This window comes from Ranitomeya variabilis, chromosome 6 (assembly GCF_051348905.1).
Source record: "Ranitomeya variabilis isolate aRanVar5 chromosome 6, aRanVar5.hap1, whole genome shotgun sequence".
NCBI lineage: Eukaryota > Metazoa > Chordata > Amphibia > Anura > Dendrobatidae > Ranitomeya > Ranitomeya variabilis.
In genome coordinates this window covers 272,380,198-272,407,681 of record NC_135237.1, presented here as the reverse complement: position 1 = coordinate 272,407,681, position 27,484 = coordinate 272,380,198, and the positions used below count along the sequence as shown (strand labels likewise).

At 45.1% G+C, this 27,484-nt stretch overlaps 1 protein-coding gene across 5 annotated transcripts in view; it reads right to left on the bottom strand.

Moving 5' to 3' along the window:
- LOC143782313 (uncharacterized) overlaps nucleotides 1-26,934 on the bottom strand; it is a 151,194-nt gene extending 124,260 nt beyond the window's left edge. For 2 of the 5 annotated variants that reach the window (XM_077269641.1, XM_077269642.1), the window contains exon 1: nucleotides 26,528-26,657. The gene's annotated coding sequence lies outside the window, so the exon portion shown is untranslated. Of the gene's footprint in view, nucleotides 1-26,472 lie in introns of all 5 variants that reach the window. The other 3 variants (XM_077269643.1, XM_077269644.1, XM_077269645.1) reach the window with 3 other exon arrangements.
- Between the last annotated feature and the right edge of the window lie 550 nt (nucleotides 26,935-27,484).

Here is a 27,484-nt window from a genome sequence, read left to right as displayed (position 1 = left end):
TTTAACGTAGAGCCGTGAAAATAAAAAAGCGCATTTTTTCTAAAAAAAAATGATAATTTTGCCCCCAAATTTTTATTTTCACAAGGGTAACAGGAGAAATTAGGCCACAAAAGTTGTTGTGCAATTTCTCCTGAGTACGTCGATACCCCAAATGTGGGGGTAAACCACTGTTGGGGCGCACCGCAGAGCTTGGAAGAGAAGGAGTTCCGTTTTACTTTTTCAATGTAGAATTGGCTGGAATTGAAATCGGACGCCATGTCGCGTTTGGAGAGCCCGTGATGTGCCTAAACAGTGGAACCCCCCCCACAAGTGACACCATTTTGGAAACTAGACCCCATAACGAACTTAACTAGATGTGTGGTGAGCACTTTAAACCCCCAGGTGCTTCACAGAAGTTTTTAACGTAGAGCCGTGAAAATAAAAAATCACATTTTTTCTAAAAAAAAAAAAAAAAAAAAAAAAAGAAGATCATTTTGCCCCAAAATTTTTATTTTGACAAGGGTAACAGAAGAGATTAGACCACAAAAGTTGTGCAATTTCTCCTGAGTATGTCGATACCCCATATGTGGGGGTAAACCACTGTTTGGGCGCACCGCAGAGCTTGGAAGTGAAGGAGTGCCGTTTTACTTTTTCAATGTAGAATTGGCTGGAATTGAGATCGGACACCATGTCGCGTTTGGAGAGCCCCTGATGTGCCTAAACAGTAGAAACCCCCCACAAGTGACCCCATATTGGAAACTAGACCCCTTAAAGAACTTATCTAGATGTGTGGTGAGTACTTTAAACTCCCAAGTGCTTTACAGAAATTTATAACGTAGAGCCGTGAAAATAGAAAATCCATTTTGTTTTCCTCAAAAATGATTTTGTAGCCTGCAATTTTTTATTTACTCAAGGGTAACAGGAGACATTGGACCCCAAAATCTGTTGACCAGTTTGCCCTGAGTACGCCGATACCCCATATGTGGGGGGGGGGACTGTTTGGGCACTCATCGGGGCTCGGAAGGGAAGGAGTGCCGCTTGGAATGCAGACTTTGATGGGATGGTCTGCGGGCGTCATGTTGCATTTGCAAAGCTCCTGATATACCTAAACAGTAGAAACCCCCCACAAGTGACACCATTTTGGAAACTAGACCCCCCAAAGAGCTTATCTAGATGTGTGGTGAGCACTATGAACCCCCAACTGCTTCACAGAAGTTTATAATGTAGAGCCATGAAAATAAAAAAAAAATCATATTTTTTCCACAAAAATGATCTTTTCACCCCCAAATTTTTGCTTTCACAAGGGTAACAAGAGAAACTGGACCCCAAAAGTTGTTGTCCAATTTGTCCTGAGTACATTGATACCCCATGTGTGGGGGGGACCACTGTTTGGGCGCATGGCAGAGCTCGGAAGGGAAGGAGCACCGTTTTGGAATGCAGACTTTGATAGAATGGTCTGCAGGCGTTATGTTGCGTTTGCAGAGCCCCTGATGTACCTAAACAGTAGAAACCCCCACAAGTGACCCCATTTTGGAAACTGGACCCCCCAAGGAACTTATCTAGATGTGTGGTGAGAACTTTGAATGCCCAAGTGCTTCACAGAAGTTTATAATGCAGAGTCGTGAAAATAAAAAATATTTTTTTTTCCACAAAAAAGATTTTTTAGCCCCCAAGTTTTTATTTTCACAAGGGTAACAGGAGAAATTGGACCCCAAAAGTTGTTGTCCAATTTATCCCGAGTACGCTGATGCCCAATATGTGGGGGTAAACCACTGTTTGGGCGCACGGCAGAGCTCAGAAGGGAGGGAGCACCATTTGACTTTTTGAGCGCAAAATTGACTGTGGCGTTTAGAGACCCCCTGAAGTACCTAAACAGTGGAAACCCCCCAATTCTAACTCCAACCCTAACGCCAACACACCCCTAACCCTAATCCCAACCCGATCCATAATCCTAATCACAACCCTTACGATAATCCCAACCCTAACCCCAAAACAACCATAACCCTAAATCCAACACACCCCTAATCCTAATCTCAACCCTAACCTCAAACCTAACCCTAATCCCAATACACCCCTAACCCTAATCCTAACCCTAATCTTAATCCTAATCCCAAACCTAATCCCAAACGTAACCCTAATGCCAACCCTAATGCCAACCCTAACCCTAATCCCAACTCTAACCCTAACTTTAGCCGCAACCCTAGCCCTAACATTAGCCCCAACCCTAGCCCTAACTTTAGCCTCAACCCTAACCCTAACTTTAGCCCCAACCCTAACCCTAAATTTAGCCCCAACCCTAGCCCTAACTTTAGCCCCAACCCTAACTTTAGCCCTAACCCTAAATTTAGCCCCAACCCTAACTTTAGCTCCAACCCTAACCCTAAATTTAGCCCCAACCCTAAATTTAGCCCCAACCCTAACCCTAAATTTAGCCCCAACCCTAACCCTAACTTTAGCTCCAACCCTAACACTAACCCTAGCCCCAACTCCTCTAGCTGCCGGCCGGCAGATCATGGCGGGCGCACAGAGCATGCGCCCGCCATTTTCTTACTGGAGGAAGAAGCCGGCGGCCAGGAGAGGACACAGGAGGACCCAGGGACACTGGTAAGTTTAACAGGGTCCCCGAATCCCCCTATTTCTCTGTCCTCTGATGTGCGATCACATCAGAGGACAGAGAATTACACATCGAATATTACAGGCACAGCTGCGATAAACCACTCGCTCGTGCCTGTAATCCCCGGGTGCTGAAAGGAAAGCAGTGATCTATACTTACATTGAGTCGCGGTGAGGCGCCCTCTGGTGGATGTTCTCATGAACTGCAGCCTGGGAACTTTTTCCCACGCTCCAGGTCATATGAGGACATCCACCAGGGGGCGCATCACCGCGACCGAAGGAAATGTAGGTCATTGACCTACATTTCATTCATTCGCCGGGGGATTACAGGCACGGAGCACAGCTGCATTTAGCAGGGCTCCTGCCTGTAATATTAGTTAACCCCTTCAGATGGATTACATCGTGGGACGTGATCTGACATCAGAAGGTATGTATATTGTGCGTTTATTATTTTGCCAAGCGAGGGTTTGCAAATGGATTGCGAGAACAATAAATTATTACAACAACCGCTGTGTTTATTTCATTAAAATCCTTTTTAATCATGTGTGTGTGTGTGTTTTTTTAACCCTTTCCTACAATTGGATTAATAATGGATAGGTGTCATAATTGACGCCTCTCCATTATTAATCTGGCTTAATGTCACCTTCCAATAGCAAGGTGACATTAACCCTTCATTACCCCATATCCCACCGCTACAGGGAGTGGGAAGAGAGTGGCCAAGTGCCAGAATAGGCGCATCTTCCAGATGTGCCTTTTCTGGGGTGGCTGGGGGCAGATGTTTTTAGCCACGGGGGGGCCAATAACCATGGACCCTCTCCTGGCTATTAATATCTGCCCTCAGTCACTGGCTTTACCACTCTGGCGGAGAAAATTGCGCGGGAGCCCACGCCAATTTTTTCCGCCATTTAACCCTTTATTTTAGCAGCTACAGTGCACAAATTTTGCACATACACACTATTAACATTAGTAGTGTGGAATATGCAAAAAAAATGGGGATATGAGATGGTTTACTGTATGTAAACCATGTCTCATATCATGTCGGGTTTGTGAAGGAGAAGGAAAAAGCCGGCAATTGAATTACCGACTTTTCACTAACACCGCTGCGTATTTCTCGCAAGTCACACTGCAGGTCCGTGTGGAATCCGTATTTTTCTCGCCCCCATAGACTTTCATTGGCGTATTATTAGCGCAATACGCTGACAAACGCAGCATGCTGCGATTTTGTACGGCCGTAGAAAGCCGTATAATACTGAACCGTAATATACGGCTAATAGGAGCAGCCCCATTGAGAATAATTGTGCCGTATGTAATGCGAGTTTTACGGACGTAGTTTCTGCGCTCTTACGTCCGTAAAACTCGCCAGTGTGACGCCGGCCTAATAGGGAAAGATCAATGCATTTCGACTTGCGTCCTATTTATGATCTGACCAGAAGACATTGTGTTACAAGATATATAGTATTTCAAAACTTTCCTAATGGTTGATTAATAAGATGATTTGCATATATGCTAAATAGAATCGTTAGCAATAATTAGAGAAAAGTCTCTAACAAAGCAATGAACAATTGAAATGCCAAAAAAACAATGTGTGTATGTGAATTTTTAAAAGAAAGTTTGATAATAAAAGATAGACTCAATACTGAGTGATTAAATGATGTCGACATTTAAGCCATTCGAGATTCGAGTGTCTAACAGGAACATCCAATAAGATTCTCTATTCAGCAAGTTACGTTTATGGTTCCCGCCTCTTACTGGTTTGTATACCCTTTCTATCCCCCGAAATTTAAAGTTAGCTACACTGCCTCCGTGTACATTGGCAAAATGTTTTGATGCAGCATATATTAATACTGCCATGGAGCTAGCAGCTACTCCCTTCCCCACACCAGGAGAAGGTCAACGATGAAGCGACCATACCACACTATGTGTTTGCTGAAAATATTGTTGTCATTATACAACAAAGTTCTTTCCAAATTGACATGACAATAGTGGCTAAAGATGGTGAAAGGTTAGCACCCATGGCAACTATATTTTTTTGTAAAAAATACCTGTTATCAAAGCTAAAGTAGTTATGGTACAGATGAAAATGGACAGCAGAGATCAGAAAATGTTTAATCCTGGTTTCATAGTTACTGAAAGTGTCCAGATAGTATGCCAGGCTAGATAAAGCAATGGCATGGAGGATAGAAGAGTATAATACCAGGAGCTGCAGCAAATTAATTGGCCGACATGTGTCACGGGAGACCTAGGTAGGAAAGAGCTAATAGCCTGGGCCCTTGCGATTTCCCTCAGACTAGGGAAACCCTGACTGACCCTCTCCCAGAGTTTACACTGATGGTGTGCATGTCTGGGCCTCCACCTTCACCCTATCTCCTGTTTCAACCCTAGGCTGAAACCAACACCCAGTGAAGAGTCCACACTCCAATACCCACAGTTAGCACAGACAAGGATAACGGAAAAATAAGCACCACGCCGCAGTCACTCAGGAATACACTATAAATGCAAAGGGCAAAACAAATACAAATATTGGAAGGAGCAAATAAGACAAAGGGAAATACACCACCAGCAACGATACTCCAACTACTAGCTCACAACTCCAGACCGAGATAACCACGCACAAGGCAGAAGCTATAATCGGCGACGCCCAGTGTTCAGGAGAACTATTTAAAGGCAGTGGGCAAGGCCCAGCTTCCAATCCGAGCACCAGGTTAATTAACCCCGGACCACTCCTCCTGGTTATCCGAAACAAAGCAGCGTAAGTACTGTTCCAAATTTTGGTTCATACGCTCGGTCTGACCATTTGACTGAGGATGAAACGCCGAAGAATGAGACAACTTGATCCCCAGCCGTGAACAAAATGCTTTCCAAAATTTTGCCACAAACTGAGACCCCCTATCAGAAACTATGTCAGACGGAACCCCATGAAGTCTGACCACTTCCTGCACAAATACCTGAGCCAAAGTCTTAGCGTTAGGCAACGAAGGCAAACACACAAAGTGCGACATTTTTGAGAACCGATCAACAATCACCAAAATGACTGTGTTCCCAGCTGAGGAGGGCAAGTCAGTGATAAAATCCATGGAGATTTCCGTCCATGGCTTACTAGGTACCTCGAGAGGAAGTAGTGTACCAACAGGACGGGAGCGGGGCTTCTTAGTCCTAGCGCACGTGGTGCAAGCTAACACGTATGAGACCACGTCCTGTCGGATCTTGGGCCACCAAAACCGACGTGACACCAACTCCAAGGTACCCCTAACCCCTGGATGGCCAGCCAGGACAGCATCATGATACTCCGCCAAAACCTTTAAGCGGAGATGAAGCGGTACAAACGTTTTGTTGACGGGAAGCTCAGATGGTACCTCCTCCTGGGCCTTGGCAATCTCAGCCTCAACCTCGGTAGTGAGAGCCGAAACGACAACACCCTTTTGGAGGATGGGTACTGGATCTTCCCGAGGCTCTCCCCCCGGAAAACACCTGGACAAAGCATCCGCCTTAGTGTTTTTAGAACCAGGTTTGTAAGTGACAACAAAGTTGAACCGTGTGAAAAACAATGCCCAGCGAGCCTGCCTGGGAGACAGACGCTTGGCAGACTCCAAATAAAGCAAATTCTTATGGTCGGTAATAACAGTAACCTGATGAACCGACCCCTCCAAGAAGTGTCGCCATTCCTCAAAGGCCAATTTGATTGTCAACAACTCTCTGTTGCAGATATCGTAGTTACGTTCGGTGGGCGACAGTTTCTTGGAAAAATAGGCGCACGGACGCAAACCGCTCAAGGATGAGCCTTGTGACAACACCGCCCCCACACCAACCTCAGACGCATCGACTTCTACAACAAAAGGTTTCGATACATCTGGCTGCACCAGAATGGGAGCCGAAACAAACCTGTTTTTAAGAGATTCAAATGCACACACAGCAGCCTCAGGCCAAAAGGAGAAATTGGTACCCTTTTTAGTCATGTCAGTTAGCGGTTTAGCAATGATAGAAAAATCCTTGATAAACTTCCTATAGTAGTTAGAAAACCCAAGGAACCGCTGAAGTGCTTTTAGGTTATCAGGCCGTTCCCAATGCAACACCGCTTGCACCTTAGCGGCGTCCATTTTAAAACCAGAAGCAGACACAATATAGCCCAAGAAAGGAAACTCCTGTACCGAAAATACACATTTCTCCAGTTTTGCATATAGCTTATTCTCTCTGAGAAGCTGTAACACCTGCCTGACATGATCTAAATGAGTATCACGGTCGCAAGAATATATGAGGATGTCATCTAGGTACACAATAACGAATTTCCCCAAAACATGCGAGAACACATCATTTATGAAATGTTGAAACACTGCAGGTGCGTTTGTCAACCCAAATGACATCACCAAATTTTCAAAATGACCCTCAGGGGTATTAAAAGCCGTCTTCCACTCATCACCTTGACGGACTCTTATGAGGTTGTACGCCCCCCTGAGGTCAAGCTTGGTAAACCACTTAGCACCTGCCACCTGGTTGAACAAATGCGGTATCAATGGCATAGGGTATGGATCACGAACCGTAATCTGGTTTAACTCCCTGAAATCCAGACACGGCCGTAGTCCACCATCTTTCTTCTTAACGAAGAAGAACCCTGCTGCCACTGGTGAGGATGAAGGCCTAATGTGCCCTTTGCTCAAACTTTCAGCAATGTAATCCTTTAGCGCTTGTCTCTCCGGACCGGAGATGTTAAACATCCTTGCTTTAGGCAACTTGGCCCCTGGTTTAAACCTGATAGAACAGTCACAGGAGCGATGTGGTGGCAACTCTGAACAACCCTTCTCAGAGAACACATCCACAAAATCCAGAAGTGACTCAGGAACGCTTGGAGTCACAGCAGAAACACATGTGGCCAAGCAATTCTCCTGACAGAAATCACTCCACTGAATTATGTCCTGAGTTTTCCAGTCAATAACCGGGTTGTGTGTAGACAACCATGGAAAACCCAGAACCAATTGTGCCGGAAGACTCTTGAGCACCTTGCATGTAACCTGCTCGAAATGAAGAACCCCAATGTGGAGTTTAACCTCAGCCACAAACTCAGTAATCTCCCCCTGTAGGAGAGGAGCAGAATTGATGGTGACCATGCGGATAGGATGAGGCAGTTTTTCGATCCTAAAACCAGCAGTGCGCGCAAACTCCTCATCAATGAGATTTGTGGCAGAACCACTATCCACAAAAACAGTGATTGGCAGCTCTCTGCCAGCGACAACAACTTTGGCAGGGAGCATGCACTGAGAAACCATCATGGAGGATATCCATAAGCTCAGATTGGACTCCTCCACACCCTCTGAGCTTAGAAGTTTTCCGCCGTTGCGTTTTTCTTTGACAGCAGAGGACAGATATTAATAAAATTACCAGTTTTACCGCAGTAAAAACAGGCTCCCTGCTTCCTGAGTACAGGGGCTCGATTCTTAACATGTGATACCCCTGCGATTTGCATAGGTTCCGTGGGCTCACCTGCAGCAACCTCACGTGAACCTAAACCTTCACCCACCGGCGGCGTCTCATGATCCCCCTGACGCAAACGGCGATCAATGCGGACAACAAGACTCATAGCGGAATCTAGTGAAGCAGGAGTCTCGTACATCAGGAGGGCTTTTTTAACCCTATTAGAAACTCCATGAATAAAGTGACTCCGCAGCGCGGGATCATTCCACTGTGTGTCGACCGCCCAGCGGCGAAATTCAGAACAGTAATCCTCTGCAACACGCTCCCCCTGGCAAATAGTGCGTATCTTAGATTCTGCTAGAGCCATTCTGTCCGGATCGTCGTAAATGTGTCCTAGAGCAGAAAAACAACTCTCCACCGAGTTAAATGTAGCAGAATCAGACGGCAAAGAAAACGCCCATGCTTGGGGATCCCCGCTTAATAATGACAACACCAGGCCCACACGCTGAGCCTCATTACCGGAGGAGATCGGGCGCATATGGAAATACAGTTTGCAAGCTTCACGAAAAGAAACAAATTTACTGCGTTCCCCAGCAAATTTTTCAGGCAATGGAAACTTAGGCTCAGCAACTTTACCTGTAACTCCGGCTTGCACATTAGACACTGCTAGTCCCTGTTGCTGCACTGCCCCCCTTAACTCAGTGACCTGTAGGGACAGCGTCTCCAACTGGCGGGTTATGGAAATCATGGGATCCATGGAAATAATGTTGGCCGATTATAATGTCACGGGAGACCTAGGTAGGAAAGAGCTAATAACCCGGGCCCCTGCGATTTCCCTCAGACTAGGGAAACCCTGACTGACCCTCTCCCAGAGTTTACACTGATGGTGTGCATGTCTGGGCCTCCACCCTCGTCCTATCTCCTGTTTCAACCCTAGACTGAAACCACCACCCACCACCCAGTGAAGAGTCCACACTCCAATACCCACAGTTAGCACAGACAAGGATAACGGAAAAATAAGCACCACGCCGCAGTCACTCAGGAAAACACTATAAATGCAAAGGGCAAAACAAATACAAATATAGGAAGGAGCAAATAAGACAAAGGGAAATACACCACGAGCAACGATACTCCAACTACTAGCTCACCACTCCAGACCGAGATAACCACGCACAAGACAGAAGCTATAATCGGCGACGCCCAATGTTCAGGAGAACTATTTAAAGGCAGTGGGCATGGCCCAGCTTCCAATCCGAGCACCAGGTAAATTAACCCCGGACCAGCTAGATAAAATCTAGCCGACGCCAATGAGCGCATAGTGGTCAAAAGCGGAATTACCGCTGTCTGTCGAACGACCTGGTCTGAACAGCGTCCGACATGACAACATGTTGTGCGAGCCTGGTCTAATGTTTAAGAGTTGAGATGAGCGAATTTGCCCGGTTCCCTCTTATTTGGCAAGCTGCAGAGGGAACCCGGCTTCCTGGATCACACTGGCCGATCAGCTGATGGGTGCCGCAGCTACATGTGTCGCGGCTGTGTCACAGCACATCCATGGAGAGCCCAACAAACAGGCTGTCCATGCAAGTGTTGAGACTGACACAGCCGTGACACATGCAGCTGCGGCGCCGATCAGCCGGAGCGATACAGGATCAGGGTTCCCTCTGCAGCTTGCCAAATAAGAGGGAACCCGAGCAAATTCGCTTATCTCTATTTATGAGAGCCCCTGATAATTTATTGAAGAGGGAAATATTAATCCGACATGTCCGCTTTCGGACTGCTGATCGTAATGTCTGAGAGATATGCCATCACCAAACATAGATGGCAAAGGTTCCCTCATAGGAACCATAGGAGAGCTGGACCAAATGCTCCTATGCATGGGAGAGCTGGCAGAAATGCCTGTCTGCTGAATGATGGCTGACATCTAATGTGTGTGGCAGGCTTAACTTTTAGTTTCCTGGATGAACACCAAACATAATTAAATTACAGAAGGAGCAATGGATTACTTCTATAACATGATTCGATTCACAATTAATAGTCCTTTACACTATGTTGATTATCATTACAAACTGAATAGATATGTGCATTTTTTACAGCATATTTGCCCGTTTTGCAATGTGAATTACCATAATGAAAAAAATCTTTTAGGGTATGTGTACCCGGTAAGTACTTGGTGCAGAAATTTCTGCATCATGCTTGCATCTCGACAAGAAAAACGCTGTGTAAAATAAGTCTTGTTTTTGATGCACTCTTTACATGAGTTTTTGGTGCAGATTTTCCCCCATTCGTTAGCTTGAGTGAAATCTGCAGCAAAACACTAAAAGAAATGACATGCTGCAGTAAGAAATAAGCAACGTATGCATCAGACTTCAGTATTCTCACTTTACTAGCATGAGGAAATCCTTCAGATTATGAGAAATCTGTGCAGGAAAAAAAACTGAAAAATATGCAATGTGTGGACAGGCTCTTAGAGAGACACATTTTCTAGAAGGTATATACCGTATTTTGCGGTTTATAAGACGAACCAGATTATAAAACGCACCCCAAATTTTGAGGAAAAAAAGAAGAACTTTTTTTAATAAAATCGGTGGTGCTCCTTAGGCAGGGTTCACATTGCATTGCTGAAGTCTGTTCAACGCATGCAGCAACCAGTTACAAGACTGTGTACTTTCTCCGACCCGACCCTGCTCAGTATGCTATTTTCTGCCATCTTGAGAGATGCTTTTAGCAACTGCAAAGACGGAATCCATGTCAGGGACTCCTCTGTAGCATGTGCAGCTGAACATAGGAGAATCTTTGAGGCAAAAAGAAAGAGAGCAGTGCGCAAGGCACAAGCGGTATCTACAGTCCTGACCACATTTACATAATTACTTATGTCACATATGTGGGCGAGCCTTCAGAGCCAGGATTGGCCTCATCAGTCACCTCCAGGCCCACATCGACTGATCCTTCTCTAAACCCTGAAGTCAACAACAGTCTGACATTATTGCACTATGCCTTTATTTACTGTATGTCAAGAGAAAAAGATACCATGGCACATCCAATTTCATAATTAACTGTATATTTATTTGATAACATCAGGTCTGTGCATATGTTAATGGTTCGGTCATAAGACCTTGTTCACAGTCGCTGATACAGACTGCGTGTGTGCTGAGAGGATCTTATCGTGGAGTGAAAACATTAATGCTCCTGTGCTTACAATCAATGTGTGTTTTAGCACAAATGTATTATGTATGGTGTTAGCCTGCTGATGTGCCCACCTAATGTGATGTGGGGAGGCAAAATGCAAATGTTTAGACAAGCACAGGGATTAGTTGAATAATAAACCCTGATGCCAGCTAATAGAATGCACTGTAATCATTATAGGAGTGCATAGGGCAGTCTTTTGGGTTCACATCTGTGTGTTAGGTTCTGTGGAGTATGTCAGGGTGGTGATGACCACAGGGAGCTTACTGCCCCGAACCCGCAGCTCGGACTGCGCCTGCATGGCCCCCCTTCCAAGCTCACCACACCACTCCGCACAGTGGCTAGAGCTCTACTTTGGAGCCTGTATATCTTCAAAAAAACCTCCACAAACCACCTTCTTCTCTACTGGGTTTTTTTTCTTACTCTACAACAAGTGAGGCTTGACAAAGGCCCACTACGGGGTCGAAACGTTACCTCAGCAATCTTTGTTTTCTACTGTGTGAATAAGATTAATCAATTTTTGCATTTGAAAATCTATATTTTGAGTGCGGCTGTTATTCTACAAATTTATGGTCTAACTGGACTTGATCCAGGTTCAGCCTGCACCTGTGCCTCTCTTTTGTCAGAGTGCACGCCATTCTAGTTCTAATATTCCTATAAATACACACAGAGGGCATAGTGCAATAATACCAGACTATTTTTTTTATTAATAGTGTAATATAATCCAGGTTATCCATAGCGCTAACAAGATACTTTGGTATAACTCGGGATATTATAACCAACAAAAAATTACCTACCGTATATACTCGAGAATAAGCCGAGATTTTCAGCCCAAAAAATGGGCTGAAAGTGCCCCTCTCAGCTTATACTCGAGTCATGGAAGGCGGGGGTGTCGGCGGGTGAGGGGGAGCGACGACGGTCATAAACTTACCTGCTCCAGGCGCTCCTGACGCGGTCCCTGCGTGTTCCATGGTCTCCGGCGCCTTGTTCTTCTGTTCAGCGGTCACGTGGTACCACTCATTAAAGTAACGAATATGGACTCCACTCCCATAGGGGTGGAGCCGCATATTCATTCCTGCAATGAGCGGTACAACGTGACCGCTGATCAGAGGAAGAAGCTGGGAACGCCGGAGACCATCTGTCCAGGAGAAGCTGCCAGGGACCACGTCGGGAGCAGGTGAGTATTAAATGTTCATCTGTCCCTCGCTCCAGCGTCGGCGCCGCTCAGTCGTCCGCGCGTCCTCTGCAGTGACTGTTCAGGTCAGAGGGCGTGATGACGTATTAGTGTAAGCGCCGCCCTCTGCCTGAACAGTCACTGCGGAGAGATGGGACGCTGAGGAACAGCGACGAGAGGTGAGTATGTCATTTTTTTTTTATTGCAGCAGCATATGGGGCACATTGTTATACGGAGCGTCTATGGGGCCATAATGAACTGCATAGAGCATTATATGGGGCATATTTGTATATGGAGCATCTTATGGGGCCATAATGAACTGTATGGAGCATTATATGGGGCATATTTGTATATGGAGCATCTATGGGGCCATAATGAACTGTATGGAGCATTATATGGGGCATTTTTGTATACGGAGCATCTATAGGGCCATAATGAACTGTATGGAGCATTATATGGGGCACATTGTTATATGGAGCATCTATGGGGCCATAATGAACTGCATGGAGCATTATATGGGGCATATTTGTATATGGAGCATCTATGGGGCCATAATGAACTGCATGGAGCATTATATGGGGCATATTTGCATAAAGAGCATCTTATGGCCATAATGAACTGTATGGAGCATTATATGTGGCACATTGTTATATGGAGCATCTATGGGGCTATAATGATCTGCATGGAGCATTATATGGGGCATATTTGTATATGGAGCATCTATGGGGCCATAGTAAACTGCATGGAGCATTATATGGGGCATATTTGTATATGGAGCATCTTATGGCCATAATGAACTGTATGGAGCATTATATGTGGCATATTTGTATATGGAGCATCTATGGGGCCATAATGAACTGCATGGAGCATTATATGGGGCATATTTGTATATGGAGCATCTATGGGGCTATAATGAACTGTATGGTGCATTATATGGGGCATATTTGTATATGGAGCATCTATGGGGCCATAGTGAACTGCATGGAGCATTATATCGGGCATATTTGTATATGGAGCATCTTATGGCCATAATGAACTGTATGGAGCATTATATGGGGCATATTTGTATATGGAGAATCTATGGGGCCATAATGAACTGCATGGAGCATTATATGGGGCATATTTGTATATGGAGCATCTTATGGGGCCATAATGAACTGCAAGGAGCATTATATGGGGCATATTTGTATATGGAGCATCTTATGGCCATAATGAACTGTATGGAGCATTATATGTGGCACATTGTTATATGGAGCATCTATGGGGCCATAATGAACTGCATGGAGCATTATATGGGGCATATTTGTATATGGAGCTTCTATGGGGCCATAGTGAACTGCATGGAGCATTATATGGGGAATATTTGTATATGGAGCATCTTATGGCCATAATGAACTGTATGGAGCACTATATGGGGCATATTTGTATATGGAGCATCTTATGGCCATAATGAACTGCATGGGGCATTATATGGGGCATATTTGTATATGGAGCATCTATGGGGCCATAGTGAACTGCATGGAGCATTATATGGGGCATATTTGTATATGGAGCATCTTATGGCCGTAATGAACTGTATGGAGCATTATATGGGGCATATTTGTATATGGAGCATCTATGGGGCCATAATGAACTGTATGGAGCATTATATGGGGCATATTTGTATATGGAGCATCTATGGGGCCATAAGGAACTGCATGGAGAATTATATGGGGCATATTTGTATATGGAGAATCTATGGGGCCATAATGAACTGCATGGAGCATTATATGGGGCATATTTGTATATGGAACATCTTATGGCCATAATGAACTGCATGGAGCATTATATGGGGCATATTTGTATATGGAGCATCTATGGGGCCATAGTGAACTGCATGGAGCATTATATGGGGCATATTTGTATATGGAGCATCTTATGGCCATAATGAAATGTATGGAGCATTATATGGGGCATATTTGGAGAAGGAGCATCTATGGGGCCATAATGAACTGCATGGAGCATATGGGGCATATTTGTATATGGAGCATCTTATGGCCATAATGAACTGCATGGAGCATTATATGGGGCATATTTGTATATGGAGCATCTTATGGCCAAAATTAACTGTTTGGAGCATTATATGTGGCACATTGTTATATGGAGCATCTATTGGGCCATAATGAACTGCATGGAGCATTATATGGGGCATATTTGTATATGGAGCATCTATGGGGCCATAGTGAACTGCATGGAGCATTATATGGGGCATATTTGTATATGGAGCATCTTATGGCCATAATGAACTGTATGGAGCATTATATGGGGCATATTTGTATATGGAGCATCTATGGGGCCATAAGGAACTGCATGGAGCATTATATGGGGCATATTTGTATATGGAGCATTTATGGGGCCATAATGAACTGTATGGAGCATTATATGTGGCACATTGTTATATGGAGCATCTTATGGCCATAATGAACTGTATGGAGCATTATATGTGGCACATTGTTATATGGAGCATCTATGGGGCCATAATGAACTGCATGGAGCATTATATGGGGCATATTTGTATATGGAGCATCTATGGGGCCATAATGAACTGCATGGAGCATTATATGGGGCATATTTGTATATGGAGCATCTTATGGCCATAATGAACTGCATGGAGCATTATATGGGGCATATTTGTATATGGAGCATCTATGGGGCCATAGTGAACTGCATAGAGCATTATATGGGGCATATTTGTATATGGAGCATCTTATGGCCATAATGAAATGTATGGAGCATTATATGGGGCATATTTGGAGAAGGAGCATCTATGGGGCCATAATGAACTGCATGGAGCTTATGGGGCATATTTGTATATGGAGCATCTTATGGCCATAATGAACTGCATGGAGCATTATATGGGGCATATTTGACTATGGAGCATCTTATGGCCATAATGAACTGTATGGAGCATTATATGTGGCACATTGTTATATGGAGCATCTATGGGGCCATAATGAACTGCATGGAGCATTATATGGGGCATATTTGTATATGGAGCATCTATGGGTCAATAGGGAACTGCATGGAGCATTATATGGGGCATATTTGTATATGGAGCATCTTATGGCCATAATGAACTGTATGGAGCATTATATGTGGCACATTGTTATATGGAGCATCTATGGGGCCATATTGAACTGTATGGAGCATTATATGGGGCATATTTGTATATGGAGCATCTATGGGGCCATAATGAACTGCATGGAGCATTATATGGGGCATATTTGTATATGGAGCATCTATGGGGCCATAAAGAACTGCATGGAGCATTATATGGGGCATATTTGTATATGGAGCATCTTATGGCCATAAAGAACTGTATGGAGCATTATATGTGGCACATTGTTATATGGAGAATCTATGGGGCCATAATGAACTGCATGGAGCATTATATGGGGCATATTTGTATATGGAGCATCTATGGGGCCATAGGGAACTGCATGGAGCATTATATGGGGCATATTTGTATATGGAGCATCTTATGGCCATAATGAACTGTATGGAGCATTATATGTGGCACTTTGTTATATGGAGCATCTATTGGGCCATAATGAACTGCATGGAGCATTATATGGGGCATATTTGTATATGGAGCATATATGGGGCCATAGTGAACTGCATGGAGCATTATATGGGGCATATTTGTAAATGGAGAATCTTATGGCCATAATGAACTGTATGGAGCATTATATGAGGCATATTTGTATATGGACCATCTATGGGGCCATAATGAACTGTATGGAGCATTATATGGGGCATATTTGTATATGGAGCATCTATGGGGCCATAATGAACTGCATGGAGCATTATATGGGGCATATTTGCATATGGAGCATCTATGGGGCCATAATGAACTGCATGGAGCATTATATGGGGCATATTTGTATATGGAGCATCTTATGGCCATAATAAACTGTATGGAGCATTATATGGGGCATATTTGTATATGGATCATCTATGGGGCCATAATGAACTGCATGGAGCATTATATGGGGCATATTTGTATATGGAGCATCTTATGGCCATAATGAACTGCATGGAGCATTATATGGGGCATATTTGTATATGGAGCATCTATGGGGCCATAATGAACTGCATGGAGCATTATATGGGGCATATTTGTATATGGAGCATCTGATGGCGATAATGAACTATATGGAGCATTATATGTGGCACATTGTTATATGGAGCATCTATGGGGCCATAAAGAACTGCATGGAGCATTATATGGGGCATATTTGTATATGGAGCATCTTATGGGGCCATAGTGAACTGCATGGAGCATTATAGGGGGCATATTTGTATATGGAGCATCTTATGGCCATAATTAACTGTATGGAGCATTATATGGGGCTCCTGATTCAATATGGATATTCAAAAACACGTAACCTACTGATGTCTCAATTAATTTTACTTTTATTGGTATCTATTTTTATTTTTGAAATTTACCAGTAGCTGCTGCATTTCCTACACTAGGCTTATACTCGAGTCATTAAGTTTTCCCAGTTTTTTGTGGCAAAATTAGGGGGGGTCGGCTTATACTCGAGTATATACGGTACTGCATTACTATATATTATCGTTTGTAGCATGGGTAGAATGACAGATAGGATAAGGCCCCTTTCACACATCAGTCTTTGGCCGTCAGTCTCAATCCGGCGATTTTTCATGTTGCTGCTGGATCCGGTTTTTTTTTTTTCATAGACTTGTATTAGCGACGGATGGCCTCACCTTTCATCCGTTGTTCGCTGGATCCATAAAAAATTGTTTATCCGGAGGCTGGAGAAAACGGACATAGTAACGTTTTCTGTGTCCATCAAAAAACCGGACGGCGACAGATCCATCGACGTCCGTCGCTTGCTAGAATGGAAGCCTACGGCGCCGATTCCATCAAATGATGGAATCCGGCGACGGATTCCATTTTTTTAACCGAGCATGCTCCAATTTTGTTAAGATCCAATTAGCTGGATCAGCTAGTCGGATCCGGTAAAAAAAAAATATAGATCCAGGGCATCAGTTTTTCACAATCCGCGATGGATCCGGTTTTTTCAACATTCGACGGATTGTGACTGATGGCAGAAAACTGATGTGTGAAAGCAGCCTAAGCCACATGGGTGTTTTGTACCCTGTATTAGTATCCATATCATGACCCTGGTATGTGTAGTAGGCCTATAGTGGATATACTGTACATAGCACGGTGGATTTGGAAATTAGTTTTTATCAAATATTAATACAGTTTAGATTCTATTGTTTTAGTCCACCTCAGTCAGAGAATGTTCTATAGGTCAGTGGACTTTGTGAGTTCTCTACGTCCTCATTCAGCGATCTTTCAAGTGATTTTATACACATTCACCTTATGTAACATATATTGTAAATCTATACATTTTATTACTCTGTGGTATGTACCGGCTTTTTGACTAATCTTTATTGTTAGTTCCATATTATCAATCAACATGGTTTGCTTTTATTGCTTTAGTTTTGCATATCCAGAACTAAGCAATAGTGATGAGCAATCGTGCTGGGGATAAGGTGTTATCCAAGCATGCTCAGGTGCTAACCAAACATCTTTGGTGTGCTTGAAAAATATGCTTGAGTCCCCGAGGCTGCATGTCTGGTAGCTATTCGACAGCTGGCAACACATGCAGGAACTGCCGTTTGTTAGACCTTGTAGTGTACAGCTAGAAGCAGCAGTGGGGAGTCAAGTGTGAAAAGGCTGTGAGTGACAAATCTCACACCGTGAGCCAGCTAATCTCAAAACAAAAGGCTCCCTTGCCATGTAGTTACCATTCGGTCTAAACTGCTTTGTTGAGTCAGCTATGATTCCATAAGGAGTTATGGAGATACTATACATCCTAGCCGCACATCGTCTATATTTCCGAGATCCTAAGAACAAGGCAAAAGCCCACCTGGGTCTCGACCCATTCTAGCACCCAGAGGTACCCATAGAACAGCCAGAAGAAACCAGATAAAGCTGTGTTTAGTCTTAACACATAGCAGGGGCCTGGCCGGTTCGATAGCGCCCAAACTGCCTCCCTAGAACCGTCCATTAAAGAGTTATAGTTCATCTTAGGTTTGGGAGTTTTCAGCTGCCAGACGCAAGAGGAGGGGATTTAGAAGGAAGGGAGCGACTCAAAGGGGTTAAATGCTCGTGTAAAGCGTGGCCTATTGCTTTTGCTCTGGGTAGAAGTCAAGGAATAGAGGGGACCACAAGCCTCCCATGTGGCAGTCCCTCCACTGAAAGTCATTCATGTCATCTACTAGTAAGGGACCCGTATAATCTGCTTATATCTTTTGTCCTACCACTATCTGTATTTGCATATCTAACCATTTAGTGAATTGTCTAGTGTGCCCTTAAGGTGATTAAATATATAATTTAACCTTGGGCTGCTCTTTAATCTCGTTATATTGATCCACGAATCCACTCGTCCATTTCTCAGTTTACCTTTCAATGCGATTGGGGTTGGTTTCTGGCCAGATATAATCCCGTTAACGGACCGGGCTTATAACTAACAAGGAACTGGTGGCAGTCCTACCAGGCTGGCAGTGCTCTGTTTCACTTGTGCTAGTGAAAGGGGCCTCTCACAGTTGTGAGCGAGTGTAGGCCACGTCAATTACTGCGTGGGCCACATCCTCTTACTCTCTGTGCCTTCCTGGGCCCATGTGGACAGGGGGCGTCTGTGTAAAAGTTTACCAAGCTGACCTTACGTGTCCCCAGGGGGTATGGAACGTCACATTGGTGAAAATGGAGAGATCGCATTATGTGATCCATCTAATTGTGATTCATCACATGTAGTGGAACCGGTGGGATTCTGTGTGATCTCTCCAGTGCCATCATTTACACCACTGAAAAAAGAATGTATTTGAAAAAAATGCTTATTTTATATTTGCCTGTGAGTGGCGTTATCTCTGCTCACTAAGTGCCAATCATGTACAGCCACCACTGATATTCGGTAATGTTACTTCAACTTCCGGACTCTGGAAGTTGAGCTACATCACTGCGGTGTGACTCCGTCCTCGTGCAGACTGTGGCCACTCCACCTTATTGACTGCGCTGTGGGCGGTGTTTCAGGGTGTAGAAGATTTTCCTCTCCCCTTCTCCACTTGCACTTGCATTGGCACATGCTTGCAGGGCTCTGTCATAGAAAGCAGAAAAGGAGAGGAAAACCTTCTACAGCTGGCACTCGATACTGAGCTGCGACAAGCGGTGAAACACCGCCTACAGCACAGTCAATCAGGGGGAATGGCCACAGTCTACATGAGACGGTGTCACACCTTGGTGATGCACCAGAGTCTGGAAGTTGACGTGACATCAGATATCAGTGGCGGCTGGGGATCACCTTATCGGCACTGAGTGAGCAGAGATCGCAACACCCACATGAAAATATGACAAAATTATGTATTCTAAATAAATACTCATTTCAGTGGCTTAAATCGACGTGCACAATAAAGATTGTAACGGACCACCTCTTTAAAACACGGTTATGGGTTTATGTGATTAACAGCCATTTGGCTTTTTAAGGTTTTCTTTAACCCCTTAACGACCGCCGATACGCCTTTTAACGGCGGCCGCTAAGGGTACTTAAACCACAGCGCCGTTAATTAACGGCGCTGTGGAAAAAGTGAATAGCGCCCCCCAGAGTCGGATTTTCTCTGGGGTCTCGGTTGCCGAGGGTAGCCGAGACCCCAGAGAACATGATTCGGGGTTTTTTTACCGACCCCCGAGTTGCGATCGCCGGTAATTAACCGTTTACCGGCGGTCGCAACAAAAAAAAACAAAACGCGATGTGCCGTTTAATTTCTCTGTCCTCCGATGTGATCGCACATCGGAGGACAGAGAAATAGGGTCCCCGATGGCCCCCAATAGCCCCCCGATACTTACCTACCTCCCCCGGTGCTCCTCGTGGGTCCCCATGGGCGCCGCCATCTTGTTTCCGGGAAAAAATGGCAGGCGCACGCGCAGTACGCCCGCCGCCCGGCACCCGGCAGATCTTTGGGGTCTCGGCTGCCGGGGGTAGCCGAGACCCCAAAGAACATGATCGGGGTCGGTTTGCACCGACCCCTGTTTTGCGATCGCCGGTAATTAACTGTTTACCGGCGACCGCAAAAAAAAAAAAAAAAAAGCGATCTGTATTTCTCTGTCCTCTGATGTGATCACACATCAGAGGACAGAGAAATAGGGGGATTCGGGGACCCTAACATACTCACCCGGTGTCCCTGGGTCCTCTTCTGTCTTCTCCTGCCAGCCGGCTTTTTCCTTATGGCGGGCGCATTCGCAGTGCGCCCGCCATCTGCTGCCATCTGCTGGCCGGCAGGAGAAGACGAGTTGGGGCTAAAATTAGGGTTAGGGTTAGGGTTAGAGTTAGGGTTAAATTTAGGGTTAGGGTTAGGGCTAGGGTTAGGGTTAGGCTACTTTCACACTAGCGTTTTTTGGCTTCCGTCGCAATGCGTCGGAGAAAAAACGCATCCTGCAAAAGTGCTTGCAGGATGCGTTTTTTCTCCATTGGCTTGCATTAGCGACGCATTGCGACGGATTGCCACATGTCGCATCCGTCGTGCGACGGATGCGTCGTGCTTTGGCGGACCGTCGGCACAAAAAAAGCTACATGTAACTTTTTTGTGCGACGTGTCCGCCATTTCCGACCGCGCATGCGCGGCCGGAACTCCGCCCCCGCCTCCCCTCACAATGGGGCAGCGGATGCGTTGAAAAAACAGCATCCGCTGCACCCGTTGTGCGGCGCTTACAACGCTAGCGTCGGTACGTCGGCCCGGCACACTGCGATGGGCCGAGTACGACGCTAGTGTGAAAGTAGCCTTAGGCTTCTATCACACTTGCGTCGGTACGGGGCGGTCGCAATGCGTCGGCCCGACGTACCGACGCACGTTGTGAAAATTGTGCACAACGTGGGCAGCGGATGCAGTTTTTCAACGCATCCGCTGCCCAGTCTATGTCCTGGGGAGGAGGGGGCAGAGTTACGGCCACGCATGCGCGGAAATGGCGGACGCGACGTACAAAAAAAAGGTTACATTGAACTTTTTTTGTGACGATGGGGCTAAAGTTATGGTTAGGGTTGGGGCTAAAGTTAGGGTTAGGGTTGGGGCTAAAGTTAGGGTTAGAGTTGGGATTAGGGTTTGGATTAGGGTTGGGATTAGGGTTACGTTTGGGATTAGGGTTAGGGGTGTGTTGGATTTAGGGTTTTGATTAGGGTTATGGTTAGGGTTGAGATTAGGGCTGTTTTGGGGTTAGGGTTGTGATTATCGTTAGGGTTGTGATTAGGATTATGGATCGGGTTAAGATTAGGGTTAGGGGTGTGTTGGAGTTAGGGTTGGAGTTATAATTTGGGGGTTTCCACTGTTTAGGTACATCAGGGGGGTCTCCAAACACGACAGCCAATTTTGCGCTAAAAAAGTCAAATGGTGCTCCCTCCCTTCTGAGCTCTGCCGTGCGCCCAAACAGTGGTTTACCCCCACATATTGGGTACCAGCATACTCAGGACAAATTGGACAACAACTTTTGGGGTCCAATTTCTCTTGTTACCCTTGTGAAAATAAAAATTTGGGGACTAAAAAAATCTTTTTTGTGGGAAAAAAAAATATTTTTTATTTTCACTACTATGCATTATAAACTTCTGTGAAGCACTTGGGCATTCAAAGTTCTCACCACATATTTAGATAAGTTCCTTAGGGGGCCTAGTTTCCAAAATTTGGTCACTTGTGGGGGGTTTCTACTGTTTAGGTACATCAGGGGCTCTGCAAACGCAACATAACGCCCGCAGACAATTCTATCAAAGTCTGCATTCCAAAATGGCGCTCCTTCCCTTCCGAGCTCTGCCGTGCGCCCAAGCAGTGGTTTACCCCCACATATGGGGTACCAGCATACTCAGGACAAATTGGACAACAACTTTTGGGGTCCAATTTCTCTTGTTACCCTTGTGAAAATAAAAACTTGGGGGCTAAAAATCTTTATTGTTAAAAAAAAAATATTTTTTATTTTCACGACTCTGCATTATAAACTTCTGTGATGCACTTGGGCATTCAAAGTTCTCACTACATATCTAGATAAGTTCCATGGGGGGTCTAGTTTCTAAAATGGGGTCACTTTTGGGGGGTTTCTACTGTTTAGGCACATCAGGGGCTCTCCAAACGCGACATGGCGTCCGATCTCAATTCCAGTCAATTTTGCATTGAAAAGTCAAATGGCGCTCCTTTGCTTCCGAGCTCAGCCATGCACCCAAACAGTGGTTTACCCCCACATACGGGGTGTCGGCGTACTCAAGACAAATTGTACAACAACTTCTGGTGTCCATTTTCTCCTGTTACCCTTGGTAAAATAAAAATTTGGAGGCAAAAAGATCATTTTTGTAGAAAAAATGTGATTTTTTTATTTTCACGGCTCTACGTTATAAACTTCTGTGAAGCACCTGGGGGTTTAAAGTGCTCACCACACATCTAGATAAGTTCCTTAAGGGGTCTAGTTTCCAAAATGGTGTCATTTGTGGGGGGTCTCCACTGTTTAGGCACATCAGCGGCTCTCCAAACGTGACATGGCGTCCGATCTCAATTCCAGCCAATTCTACATTGAAAAAGTAAAACGACACTCCTTCTCTTCCAAGCTCTGCGGTGCGCCCAAACAGTGGTTTACCCCCACATATGGGGTATTGACGTACTCAGGAGAAATTGCACAACAACTTTTGTGGTCTAATTTCTCCTGTTACTCTTGTGAAAATAAAAATTTGGGGGCAAAAAGATCATTTTTGTAGAAAAAATGCGATTTTTTATTTTCACGGCTTTACGTTATAAACTTCTGTGAAGCACTTGGGGGTTCAAAGTGCTCACCGAATATCTAGATAAGTTCCTTAAGGGGTCTAGTTTCCAAAATGGTATCACTTGTGGGGGGTTTCCACTGTTTAGGCACATCAGGGGCTCTCCAAACGCGACATGGCATCCGATCTCAATTCCAGCCAATTCTGCATTGAAAAAGTCAAACGGTGCTCCTTCACTTCCAAGCTCTGCGGTGCGCCCAAACAGTGGTTTACCCCCACATATGGGGTATTGACGTACTCAGGAGAAATTGCACAACAACTTTTGTGGTCTAATTTCTCCTGTTACCCTTGTGAAAATAAGAATTTGTGGGCGAAAAAATCATTTTTGTGAAAACAAATGCGATTTTTTATTTTCACGGCTCTACGTTATAAACTTCTGTGAAGCACTTGGGGGTTCAAAGTGCTCACCACACATCTAGATAAGTCCCTTAAGGGGTCTAGTTTCCAAAATGGTATCACTTGTGGGGGGTTTCCACTGTTTAGGCACATTAGGGGCTCCCGAAACGCGACATGGCGTCTGATCTCAATTCCAGCCAATTCTGCATTGAAACAGTCAAACGGTGCTCCTTCACTTCCAAGCTCTGCGGTGCGCCCAAACAGTGGTTTACCTCCACATATGGGGTATCGGCGTACTCAGGAAAAATTGCACAACAAAATTTGTGGTTAAATTTCTGTTTTTACACTTGTGAAAATTAAAAAAAATGGTTCTGAAGTAAAATGTTTGCAAAAAAAAGTTAAATGTTCATTTTTTTCTTCCACATTGTTTCAGTTCCTGTGAAGTACGTAAAGGGTTAATAAACTTCTTGAATGTGGTTTTGAGCAGCTTGAGGGGTGCAGTTTTTAGAATGGTGTCACACTTGGTTATTTTCTATCATATAGACCCCTCAAAATGACTTCAAATGAGATGTGGTCCCTAAAAAAAAAAATGGTGTTGTAAAAATGAGAAATTGCTGGTCAACTTTTAACCCTTATAACTCCCTAACAAAAAAAAAATTTGTTTCCAAAATTGTGCTAATGTAAAGTAGACATGTGGGAAATGTTATTTATTAACTATTTTTTGTGACATATCTCTCTGATTTAAGGGCATAAAAATACAAAGTTTGAAAATTGCAAAATTTTAAAAATTTTCGCCATATTTCCATTTTTTTCATAATCGCAAGTAATATCGAAGAAATGTTACCACTAACTTGAAGTACAATATGACACGAAAAAACAATCTCAGAATCAGTGGGATCCGATAAAGCGTTCCAGAGTTATAACCTCTTAAAGTGACAGTGGTCAGAATTGTAAAAATTGGCTCGGTCATTAAGTACCAAATTGGCTGTCACTAAGGGGTTAATGTTATCTTTGGTTTCATGCACAATAAACATTGTTTTAGGTGATCCCTTTTCACATACTTCCTATCTCTAGTTTTATAAATCACAAGATGTAACAGTCACATGGGAAAGACCATCACAGGGGGCAAAGATGTACTGAGACTGACATGGACAAAGTCCTAAAACAGGCAGCGTACAGAAATATATATATATATATATATATATATATATATATATATATATATATATATATATATATATATATATATATATATATTTATTTAAAAAAACAACTTGGCTGAAGGTTTAGGTACCTCAGCGGTACAGTGAGCCAAATTGGGTGAACATTCCTCTACAGATTTGATGTGGATATACGAGTACGCCACCTTACAGGAGCTACCCAGTCATAGGCTATTGATAATCTATGCCCAGGATAGACCATCATCAATACAAGATCAGTGGGAATCTGACAATATGTCATCAATATCTTGTGATCAGAGAACCCCTTTAAATGGAATCTGTCACCCCAAAATTGCCCTATTAGCTAAGGCCACCGGCATCAGGGCTTATCTACAGCATTCTGTAATGCATTCTGTAATGCTGTAGTTAAGCCCCGATGTAACCTGAAAGGTAAGAAAAACAAGTTATATTATACTCACCCAGGGGGGGCGGTCCGGTCCGATGCCTCACATCTTCTTATGATGACGTCCTCTTCTTTTCTTCCTGTCGCGGCTCCGGCGCAGGCGTACTTTGTCTGTCCTGTTGAGGGAAAGGTCAGAAAGGCCTGACGCCTGCGCACTGCAGTACTTTGCTCTGCCCTCAACAGGACAAAGTATGCCTGTGCCAGAGCCGCGACAGGAAGCAAGGAGCATGATGACATCGTATGAAGATGGGAGGCGCCGAACCCGCACCACGATGCCCATCGGACCAGAAAGCACCCCCCACCCCCACCCCCCAAGTATAATATAACCTGTTTTTCTCATCTTTCAGGTTACATCGGGGGCGTATCTGCAGCATTCCAGAATGCATTACAGAATGCTGTAGATAAGCCCCTGGTGCCGGAGGCCTTAGCTAAGGCTACGTTCACATTTGCGTTGTGTGCCGCAGCGTCGGCGCCGCAACGCACAACGCAAACAAAAACGCAGCAAAACGCATGCACAACGCTGTGTTTTGCGCCGCATGCGTCCTTTTTTCATTGATTTTGGACGCAGCAAAAATGCAACTTGCGTCCTCTGCGCCCGGACGCGGGCGCCGCAGGGACGCATGCGGCGCAAAACGCAAGTGCGACGCATGTCCATGCGCCCCCATGTTAAATATAGGGGCGCATGACGCATGCGGCGACGCTGCGGTGCAGACCGCAAATGTGAACGTAGCCTAGGCTACGTTCACATTTGCGGCCAGCGCCGCAGCGTCGGGCGCCGCAGCGGCGCCGCATGCGTCATGCGCCCCTATATTTAACATGGGGGCGCATGGACATGCGGCGCACTTGCGTTTTGCGCCGCATGCGTCGCTGCGGCGCCCACGTCCGGGCGCAGAGGACGCAGCAAGTTGCATTTTTGCTGTGTCCAAATTCAATGAAAAAAACGACGCATGCGGCGCAAAACGCAGCGTTGTGCATGCGTTTTGCTGCGTTTTTGTTTGCATTGTGCGCTGCGGCGCCGACGCTGCGGCGCAGACCGCAAATGTGAACGTAGCCTAATAGGGCAATTTTGGGGTGACAGACTTCCTTTAGCACACTGCTTCCTATGCTTCTCTATATACGGGGACACACAAGTGATAGCCATTAGCAGAGCGCCATTACAGCTCAGCCAGCAATACAACAACATGAAAAACACAGGAAAGAAAAACTACATGTGTCCCAAGAGCCTGAGAACGCTACAGCCATCACCTAGGCCCTGCGCGGTATAATGGCCGCCTATCACAACGCCTGCTCTCACATCACACGTACCGGACCTGCACCGGCGGCTGCTCTACTCCCTCTTTATAACGGCGACAGCACTCACCGCCGCCTCCTGGTTTCCGGGACACGCACCAGCTCGGTACTTGAGGCCGAGCGCTATAGAAGAAGGCTACCGATACAGCCTGACTGTAATGCCGTAAAGTGCGCCACCAAAGCACATACGCATGCGCAGGTTTCCAGCACTAGTAGTTGTTGCTGGACGGCTGAGTGTTGAGGAGCGGAACGCCGTTTCCGTGTGTTGTTACGGTTCATTCTGGATCGGAGTTGATTTTTTGTGATCCTCATTAGCCCCTCCGATGTAGACGGCTCAGTACTGAAGTGTTGATTTTTCGAGGATCTGTCCATCGTCACCCCGATGTAGACGCTGCAGTGCTGAGCTGACTAGCTCGGGGGTGATATTTTGTGCGCCACATTTTACCAGCTCCGCCCTGGCCGGTTCCGTGCTGGAGCGAGGACCTCAGCTCATCCCTCCGCTCATCCCTCCGCTCATCCCTCCGCTCATCCCTCCGCTCATCCCTCCGCTCATCCCTCCGCTCATCCCTCCGCTGCAGTCAGTCAGCACGGAAACGTTCAGAGGCAGCGGATGCCTGGAGCTCCTCATGCAGACTCCATCCCAGCCCCTATTCTGGCTTTTTAATACGTTTCCTATGGAATTTCTCAAGGTTTTAATGGAGCAAACATCGCATGTCAGACAGGAAGGTTCATTACACGGTTCTGTACTTTATGTAGTTAGGAAAAATTATTTTTTTGCCCCATAATTTATAAATCTTACATGTTTGTCACTTTTTATAATATAATGACGCTGAGCGCTGATGATTCAGTGTCACCAGAATGTGACGTCTCCTGTCTGCTGAGAATACCAGCCCCCAGCTGTGAGCTTTAGCAAAACTGGTTGTTAAAAATGGGGGACCCCACGCCGTTTTTCAAAATATTTGATTTAAAAAAATCCAGCTTGGGGACCCCTCTATTCTTGGTAACCAGCCTTGCTGAAGCTGACAGC